This window comes from Microcaecilia unicolor, chromosome 2, assembly GCF_901765095.1.
Source record: "Microcaecilia unicolor chromosome 2, aMicUni1.1, whole genome shotgun sequence".
Classification (NCBI taxonomy): domain Eukaryota; kingdom Metazoa; phylum Chordata; class Amphibia; order Gymnophiona; family Siphonopidae; genus Microcaecilia; species Microcaecilia unicolor.
In genome coordinates, this window is record NC_044032.1 from 440903717 (window position 1) to 440913551 (window position 9835).

Genomic DNA, 9835 nt, shown 5'->3' on the forward strand with positions numbered 1-9835 from the left:
ATTATCCTTTTTTTTAATTACATCATATATTTAGTATTATTTTATTAATTGATTTACAAGTATATATTTTTTAAATATTTTTTTAGACTCCTGAGGCAGACCTGTGACCAAAACACAGATCTGTGTCAAATCTGTAATAAAATATTTCCTATATATGATCCAGCTGTCCCAGTCTCTTAAGTCATTGGTCCATTTCCCACTTTCTCTGATACTCCAGAGGATAGGTGCCACCATACTGAAGCACAAAGTCCTGTTAGTGTCTAGATACACCTGTTGGAAAGAAGGGATATGTAGATGATGTGACGATTGCAGAGCCCTATTAGTTGAATAAGGAATGAGATGAACAGCCAGAAAAGAGGGACAATTCGAGACTATATCTGATGAGTGAGGCTTGAAACTCAGGGGAAAATCCCTTGTCTTCCCTTTTCACTTCCCTATGGATGAAAAAAAGGGAAGAAACTTAGAGCATACACGTGGCTCCCTTTGAGCAGCCATCTTGGATCCCCCTGTATATGTCACATGACTACCTTCCATTGCTGCATATCCTGTGCCTTATGTCTCCTCCTTTACTTCACTTTCTACTGCTCACCTGTATGGCCAACACACAACAGTAATAAGTCATGGAAGTGGATACAAGTTTTGTTGGAACATAGCGATAGAATGACAGCATGTATTTGCTAAAAAACCTGAAAATGGATGACTGTCTTAAAACTGCTTTCTCCGAGGACAAGCAGGCTGATATTCTCACGTGTGGGGTGAAGTCATGTCGGCCCAGAGGATTTTCTAGCAAAATCACAAAAGTCTCTTCCAGAGTGTTCTGTCGCGTGAGACAATCACATCGCGCATGTGCGCGCACGATTTCCTGCTCGCCGTGCGGACACGCTCCTCGGTTCTTTTCCGCGTCTGAGGAGACACTGAGTTCTGTCTTCAGCGCATCGCATTTTCCAGGCCTTCGGAGTGGAAGTTCTCTTCTCTTCTTCAAACGAGTTTGATGTACCCTTTTGGGTGTTAAAAAAAAAAAAATCCTTTAGTCCTTCGTAGTTTTTTCGTTTTCTAAGTTTCCTTTCTTTTTTCGTGTGACCGTTCTTAGGTCGCTCGATTGGGTATTTTTCCCTTTTTTTGTGTCTGTTTTTCTGACACAATCGCGTCCTTTGATTTTGCGGAGGCGATTTTTCCCGCGATGTCACTGAAGATGCCCAGTGGCTTCAAGCCATGCGCCCGCTGCAACCGGACCATCTCTGGCACTGATCCGCAGTCCTGGTGCCTTCAGTGCCTTGGGCCCGACCATCTTCAGGAAAGTTGTAAGTTGTGCCTAAAAATGAAAAAGCGCACTCAACTTTCTCAAGAGGCCCAAAGAGAAAAGCTTTTTGGGTCCGGTACATCGGCGTCGACATCGGTACCGTCGACGTCAAAGGCAGCGTTGGCATTGGGAGACCGGGTACAGGCTGCCAAGAGATCGATGCACGCTGGGAGCAGTGATGCATTGAGCGGGTCTCCACCTGCTTCGGCACCTCCTGCTTTGCAGGCCCCCCCCCCGGGACTGACCTCTATCGGACCCGGCCCCGAGGAAGCGTGTGGATTCCATGTCTTCCTCTCCGGTACCGAGGAGTCTCGCTGACGGGTGTCGGGTGAAGGCCAAGAAGCACCGTCATCGTTCTCCTTCTCGACACGGTACTGTGAGCTCTGGGTCATCGAGTCATTCAGTACCCGAGAAGCGTCGGTGCCGAGAGGATCGCTCTCCCTCTGTTATGGAGGTATCGACGCGCAGGTCGTCTGGCAGCCCAGTACCGGCCCCTCTGCCTCTGCAGATTCTGCCTCTGACGCCCACACCAGCACCGCAGCCTTCCCCGACAGCTTCTGTAGATGAGCGCATCAAGGCTATTTTTTCAGATTTCATGGAAGCGGTGCTGAACCATTTGCGCCCGGCACCGGAGGTATCGGTACCAACGGTGCCGGAGGCTCCTGCAGCACCATGCCTTTTGCCGGTGGTGAGGTCTCCTTCTCCGATACCGCCTCCGGTATTGGGGTCGGTTGCCTCCCGGGTCAACTATCCGTTGCTTTCAGTGGAGGAAGCTTCACCGGAGTCTCCTGGGGAATCGACTTCGCGACACCGTCATCGAGGTCACCGCACCTCTATGTCGAGACGGGCTCGGATCCGGGCTGCTCTTTCTGAGTTGTTAGCCCCATCCGATGATGGCTCATCTGATGATGGGGGTCATGGAGTTTTCTCTGCTGAGGATTCTCTAGGTCTTCCATCTGATTCGACCCCCTCACCTCAGAGACAGCTCTCCCCTCCAGAGAGCCTGTCTTTTTCATCTTTTGTGCGGGAAATGTCTGAGGCCATTCCCTTCCCTGTGGAGATTGTTGATGAGCCCAGGGCCAAGATGCTCGAGGTCCGGGATTATCCATCTCCACCTAAGTCTTCTACCATAGCTCCTTTTCATGATACACTCAGGGAAGTGCTGATGAGGAACTGGGAGAAGCCTCTTTCTTGTCCAACTATTCCCAAAAAGACTGAATCCCAGTATCGGATCCAGGGGGAACCTATTTTCGTCCGGCCTCAGTTGCCTCATGACTCTGCGGTGGTGAATTCCGCTCTCAGAAGAGCTAAGAGTTCTAGGAACATTGCCCCGGCACCCCCGGGGTGAGAGCATAGAACCTTAGATTCTTTTGGGAGGAAGGCGTATCAGGCTGGCATGCTCGCTTCCAAAATTCAGTCGTACTAGCTCTTCACGAGCATTCATTTGTGGAACTCAGTGCAGCAGCTTGAGAGCTTGGTTGATGCACTCCCACCGGAGCAGGCCGAGCCCTTTCGCCAAGTGGTCAGGCAGCAGAAAGCGTGTCGCAAGTTCCTGTCCAGGGGCATTTATGATACTTGCGATGTGACATCCAGATTTTCTGCTATGGGTATAGTGATGCGCAGACTCATGGCTGCGTGCCTCTAACCTGGAGGAACGAACTCAGCAGAAAATTGCGGATATCCCTTGCCGGGGGGATCATCTTTTCGGTGAGAAGGTCGAAGAGTTGATTGATCATCTCTATCAGCGTGATAACGCTATGGACTCTCTCTCCCGCCAGGCGCCTTCTGCATCCCCTTCCTCATCCAGGAAGTTTTTCAAAGGGAAGAGAAGTGCGCCTTATGCCTCTAGAGGCCTTAAGTACACTCCTACTTCTCGACAGCCGGTTCAGGCTCTGCCACAGCACGCTCGTTCTTGTCAACAGCGTGCGCCCAAACAGGCCCCTGCAGCTCCCCGGCAAAAACCAGGGACGGGTTTTTGACTGGCTTCAGTTGAGCATAGCCACCATAAATGTGTCCGTGCCGGACGATCTGCCTGTCGGGGGGAGGTTAAAATTTTTTCACCAAAGGTGGCCTCTGATAACCTCCGACCGGTGGGTTCTTCAAATAGTCCGGTTAGGATACACTCTAAATCTGGAAACCAAACCTGCAAATTGCCCACCAGGAGCTCAGTCCTTCAGCTCCCAACACAAGCAGGTACTTGCAGAGGAACTCTCCGCCCTTCTCAGCGCCAATGCGGTTGAGCCCGTTCCACCAGGGCAGGAAGGGCTGGGATTCTATTCCAGGTACTTCCTTGTGGAAAAGAAGACAGGGGGGATGTGTCCCATCCTAGACCTAAGGGGCCTGAACAAATATCTGGTTGAAGAAAAGTTCAGGATGCTTTCCCTGGGCACCCTTCTTCCCATGATTCAGGAAAACGATTGGCTATGCTCTCTGGACTTAAAGGATGCTTACACTCACATCTCGATACTTCCAGCTCACAGGAAGTATCTGCGGTTTCGGCTGGGAACGCAGCACTTTCAGTACTGTGTGCTGCCTTTTGGCTTGGCGTCTGCCTGGCAGTTGTTGCAGTGTCTCTACGCAGACTGGGAGTGCATGTGTTCCCTTATCTGGACGATTGGCTGGTGAAGAGCACCTCCCACGACGGGGCTTTACAGTCCATGCGGATGACTATTCAAGTGCTGGAGCTACTAGGGTTTGTCATCAATTACCCAAAGTCCCATCTCAACCCAGTTCAAAAATTGGAATTCATTGGGGCTCTGTTGTGCACGAAGACAGCTTGTGCCTATCTTCCCGAGCCAAGAGCGGACAACCTTCTGTCTCTAGTCTCCAAGGTTCAAGCGTCTCAGCAGATCACAGCTCGGCAGATGTTGAGACTTCTGGGCCACATGGCTTCCACAGTTCATGTAACTCCCATGGCACGTCTTCACATGAGATCGGCTCAGTGGACCCTAGCTTCCCAGTGGTTTCAAGCTGCAGGGAATCTAGAGGATGTGATCTAGCTGTCCATCGACTTTCGGAATTCACTTCATTGGTGGACAATTCGATCCAATCTGCTTTTGGGGCGCACATTCCAAATTCCTCAGCCACAAAAAGTGCTGACGACGGATGCATCCCTCCTCGGATGGGGAGCGCATGTAGATGGGCTTCACACTCAAGGAGCTTGGTCCTTTCAGGAAAAGCGTCTTCAGATCAACCTCCTGGAGTTGCGAGCGATCTGGAACGCTCTAAAGGCTTTCAGAGATCAGCTATCCAACCAAATTATTCTGATTCAAACAGACAATCAGGTTGCAATGTACTACACAAACAAGCAAGGGGGCACCGGGTCTCGCCCTCTGTGTCAGGAGGCCGTACAGATGTGGCTTTGGGCTCACCAACACGGCATGTTTCTCCAAGCCGTTTATCTGGCCGGCGTAAACAACAGTCTGGCCGACAGGTTGAGCAGGATAATGCAGCCTCACGAGTGGTCACTGAGCATGGCTGTAGCCAGAACGATCTTCCGAGTGTGGGGCACCCCCTCGGTGGATCTTTTTGCCACTCACTCCAATCACAAGGTCCCTCAGTTCTGTTCCAGACTACAGGCCCACGGCAGGCTAGCGTTGCATGCCTTTCTCCTTCATTGGGGAACAGGCCTTCTGTACACGTATCCTCCCATACCTCTAGTGGGGAAGGCTTTGCTGAAACTCAAGCAAGACCACGGAACCATGATTCTGATTGCGCCTTTCTGGCCACGTCAGATCTGGTTCCCTCTTCTTCTGGAGTTGTCCTCTGAAGAACCGTGGAGATTGGAGTGTTTTCCAACCCTCATTACTCAGAACGAGGGGGCGCTTCTGCATCCCAAACTCCAGTCTCTGGCTCTCATGGCCTGGATGTTGAGAGCATAGAATTTGCCTCCTTGGGTCTTTCTGAGGGTGTCTCCCGAGTCTTACTTGCTTCCTGGAAAGATTTCACTAAAAGATGTTACTCTTTTAAATATACATAGTAACATAGTAGATGACGGCAGAAAAAGACCTGCACGGTCCACCCAGTCTGCCCAACAAGATAAACTCACGTGTGCCATTTTTTGTGTATACCTTACCTTGATTTGTACCTGTCTTTTTCAGGGCACAGACCGTATAAGTCTGCCCAGCACTATCCCCGCCTCCCACCCACCAGCCCTGCCTCCCACCACCAGCTCTGGCACAGACCGTATAAGTCTGCCCAGCACTATCCCCACCTCCCAACCACCAGCCCTGCCTCCCACCACCGGCTAAGCTTCTGGGGATCCCTTCCTTCTGAGCAGGATTCCTTTGTTTATCCCATGCATGTTTGAATTCCGTTACCGTTTTCCTATCCACCACCTCCCGCGGGAGGGTATTCCAAGCATCCACCACTCTCTCCGTGAAAAAATACTTCCTGACATTTTTCTTGAGTCTGCCCCCCTTCAATCTCATTTCATGTCCTCTCATTCTACCGCCTTTCCATCTCCAGAAAAGGTTCGTTGCGGATTCATACCTTTCAAATATTTGAACGTCTGTATCATATCACCCCTGTTTCTCCTTTCCTCCAGGGTATTCATGTTCAGGTTTGCCATCTGGTGTGACAGCAGGGCCCTATACCCCTTTTATTGTCCTACACAGACCTTGCTTGAATACCTTCTGCACTTATCAGAGTCTGGTCTTAAGACCAACTCAGTAAGGGTTCACCTTAGTGCAATCAGTGCTTATCATCAACGTGTGGAGGGTCAGCCTATCTCTGGACAGCCTTTAGTTTGCTTCATGAGAGGTTTGCTTTTGTCAAGCCCCCTGTCAAACCTCCATCAGTGTCATGGGATCTCAATGTCGTTCTCACCCAGCTGATGAAACCCCCTTTCGAGCCACTGAATTCCTGCCATCTGAAGTACTTGACCTGGAAGGTCATTTTCTTGGTGGCTGTTACTTCAGCTCGTAGGATCAGTGAGCTTCAGGCTCTAGTGGTTCATGGTCCTTATCTTAAATTTCATCATAACAGAGTAGTCCTCCGCACTCACCCTAAGTTCTTGCCAAAGGTGGTGTCAGTTCCATCTGAACCAGTCAATTGTCTTGCCAACATTTTTTTCCCCGTCCTCATACCTGGCGAAAGCGAGCTGCACACTTTGGACTGCAAAAGAGCACTGGCCTTTTACGTGGAGTGGACAAGCCCCCACAGACAGTCCGCCCAGTTGTTTATTTCTTTTAATCCCAACAAGAGGGGAGTTGCTGTCGAGAAACGCACCATATCTAATTGGCTAGCAGATTGCATTTCCTTTGCTTACGCCCAAGCTGGGCTGACTTTAGAGGGCCATGTCACGGCTCATAATGTTAGAGCCATGGCTGCGTCAGTGGCTCGTCTGAGGTCAGCTACTATTGAAGGGATCTGCAAGGCTGCGACATGGTCATCAGTCCACATATTCACATCTCATTACTGCCTTCAGCAGGATAGTCGACGCGACAGTCGGTTTGGGCAGTCGGTGCTGCAGAATCTGTTCGGGGTTTAGAATCCAACTGCAACCCTCCTAGGCCCATTTTTATTCTGTTCCAGGCTGCACACTCAGTTGTTATTGTTCAGGTCAATCTCTGTTATGTCCTCGCTGTTGTGAGGCCCAATTGACCAATGTTTATTGTTTTGAGTGAGCCTGGGGGCTAGGGATACCCCACATTTGAGAATATCAGCCTGCTTGTCCTCGGAGAAAGCAAAGTTTCTTACCTGAAGCAGGTATTCTCCGAGGACAGCAGGCTGCATATTCTCACAAACCCTCCCACCACCCCTTTGGATTTGCTTTTCTTTCATCTTTTGGATTTAACTGAGGAGCGTGTCCGCACGGCGAGCGGCAAATCGTGCACGTGCGCATGCACGATGTGATTGTCTCGCGCGACTGAATGCTCTGGAAGAGACTTTTGTGATTTTGCTAGAAAATCCTCCGGGCCGACGTGACGTCACCCCACATGTGAGAATATGCAGCCTGCTGTCCTCGGAGAATACCTGCTTCAGGTAAGAAACTTTGCTTTTTCTACTGATATGGAGAAACATCTGGAAGGTTGTTAGGGATAGCTGAAGATTTCTGTTGCCTTGGATCTGAAGTTAAAAAAGCTCAAGTGCATCCAGAAGACAGATAGACATTATGTGGTCGATTATTGAAAGTTATTGATCTTCAAACTGCTCTAGTTACTGCAACTGAAGATGTATATGATGAAACTCCAGCAAAGAAGAAAGCCAAGTTACAGTTTGACTTTTCATCTGATAGGGATGATGAGTCTGACATTTCACCATCTGATGTGCATGTTGTGATGATTGAATGCTATAAATCTGAGCCTGAAATTAAACAGAGTGCATGTCCACTGCAATGGTGGCAAGCACAGCTTGAATTATCTGTCATCACCTGCTGGGCACATACCTGACAAAAAAGTGAGCTCTGGTCAGTGCTAGCAACTTGAACAAAATTTTTTGCCTCAACAGCTGGTTGCATGTACAGTAAACTTACACTTATGTTGTCAAGTTAGCAATAGCAATTACAATTAATTTTTCTTCTATTCAGCAATTCTTAATTTTACCATTCTTTGAATATTTCATGGGAAAGTGATGCATTATTTTAATTAAATAATGCTATGCCATCATTACAATAATGTGTCTTGCTGGGTTTCTAGAACATTTTCATTACAACTTGAGGTTTTCTGTGGCTTGATGTAATTAGGTCAGTGTAAGATTATCAGTTTTAATCGCAAGATTAATCGCAATTAAAATTTGTAATCCTCTAACAGCCCTACTGTTTATACTGTTGGTTATGCTGCCATCTGCTGACCTTTTCAGGAAACTGCATCACCAGCTTGAAATACAGTTTATACTGTTACTGGGGGAAGCAATAAAAATGATTCATAGGAATTTTGGATTCTTCACTTTGTGGGCTAGAACTCTGAAGGGCCTAAAGATCAACCTCATTTGTGGGTCTCTCCAATGCCTTCAGCTTGGAGAAGAGATGGCTGATGGGAGATATGACAGAGGTCTATGAAATACTAAGTGGAATGGAACGGCTAGATGTGAATCGCTTGTTTACTGTTTCCAAAAATACTAGGACTAGGGGGCACGCAATGAAGTAACTAAGTAGTAAATTTTAAAACAAATCAGAGAAAATATTTCTTCACTCAACAAGTAATTAAACTCTGGAATTCGTTGTTAGAGAATGTGGTAAAGGTGATTAGCTTAGCAAGGTTTTAAAATAATTTGGATAATTTATTGGGAAATTCCACTGCTTATTCCTAGGATAAGCAGCATAAAATCTGTTTTATTGTTCTGGGATCTTGCCAGGTACTTGTAACCTGGATTGGCCACTGTTGGAAACAGGATATTGGGCTTGATGGACCTTCAGTCTGTCCTAGTATGGCAATGCTTATGTTCTTATGCTTTCAGAAGGCAATATTATATCCTGCAACTCAGCAGAATTTTCCGAGAGCTCAAAACAACTCCTGATTATTGCTGTTAGTTTTAAATGTCATCTCATTATCCAGTTAAGCTGTAAATTTGCCTACTTCTGTACTTGTTCACTAAAGTAGAGGGAATTTTTAAAAAGAAAAAAAAATTGTCTAATATGCTGACATGGAATTCAAATTTAGCTCTTTACCCACAATGCCTTGAACAAGGGCCTTGACAAATTTTCACAAAATCTAGGAGCCAGCCTGAAAACTTAAGAGCCAGCAGTAGACACCTCTCTTGCTTCTCCCTCCCCATCCTTCCACATTGTCCCTAGAGAAGTTGGGGGTGGATGGGGGAGAATCCCCTTCCAGATCAGCAATAGCTATTTTAGAAACTGGCATATTAAGGGCTCTTTTCCTATTTTGTGTCTGTGGGCAAAGAAATTTTAGTAAATCGGTTTCTGACAGTGCAGTGGCGTAGCTAGGGTAGTTGACACCCGGGGCCGGTCATTTTTTAACACCCTCCTCCAAAATCTAGTACTAGGCATGCTGAGAATGCAAAACACTCAGGACCTATAGAGCAATTCTAGCATACCATAAGCAGTCATTTCTACGAATCACACAAGGAAAAGGAAAGCATCTTAAACACTACAGTGAGCACTAGAACATCAATTCACCTATTGTAAAACGAAAACAGACAGATTAGTACAGATCGTCAATCCTGCACAGTCAATGCCAACCAAAAGCCATGTCTTTTTCACACCTAATCCACTATAGAATAAGTAATCATAAACTTTCTATTTAGACAAAAATTAAACTGAACCCCCGATGCCAGATTCTGCATACAATGCAACACCACAGAAACAGAAATTGTCCCCTAGTACTGTGCAAAATATAAAGACAGCAGATGTAAATTTGAAAAAACTAACAAGTACCAATCACCACTTTACAAATTAACAAATAGAAATAAAACAAATATAGAAAAAAAAAAACCATTTTATTGGACAAATACATTTAGCTTTCAGAGGCCAAAACCTCCTTCCTCAGGTCAATACAGTATAGTGCTGTTACAGTATCCTATCCTGACCTGAGGAAGGGGGAGGTTTTGTTCTCCGAAAGGTAGCCAAAATGTATT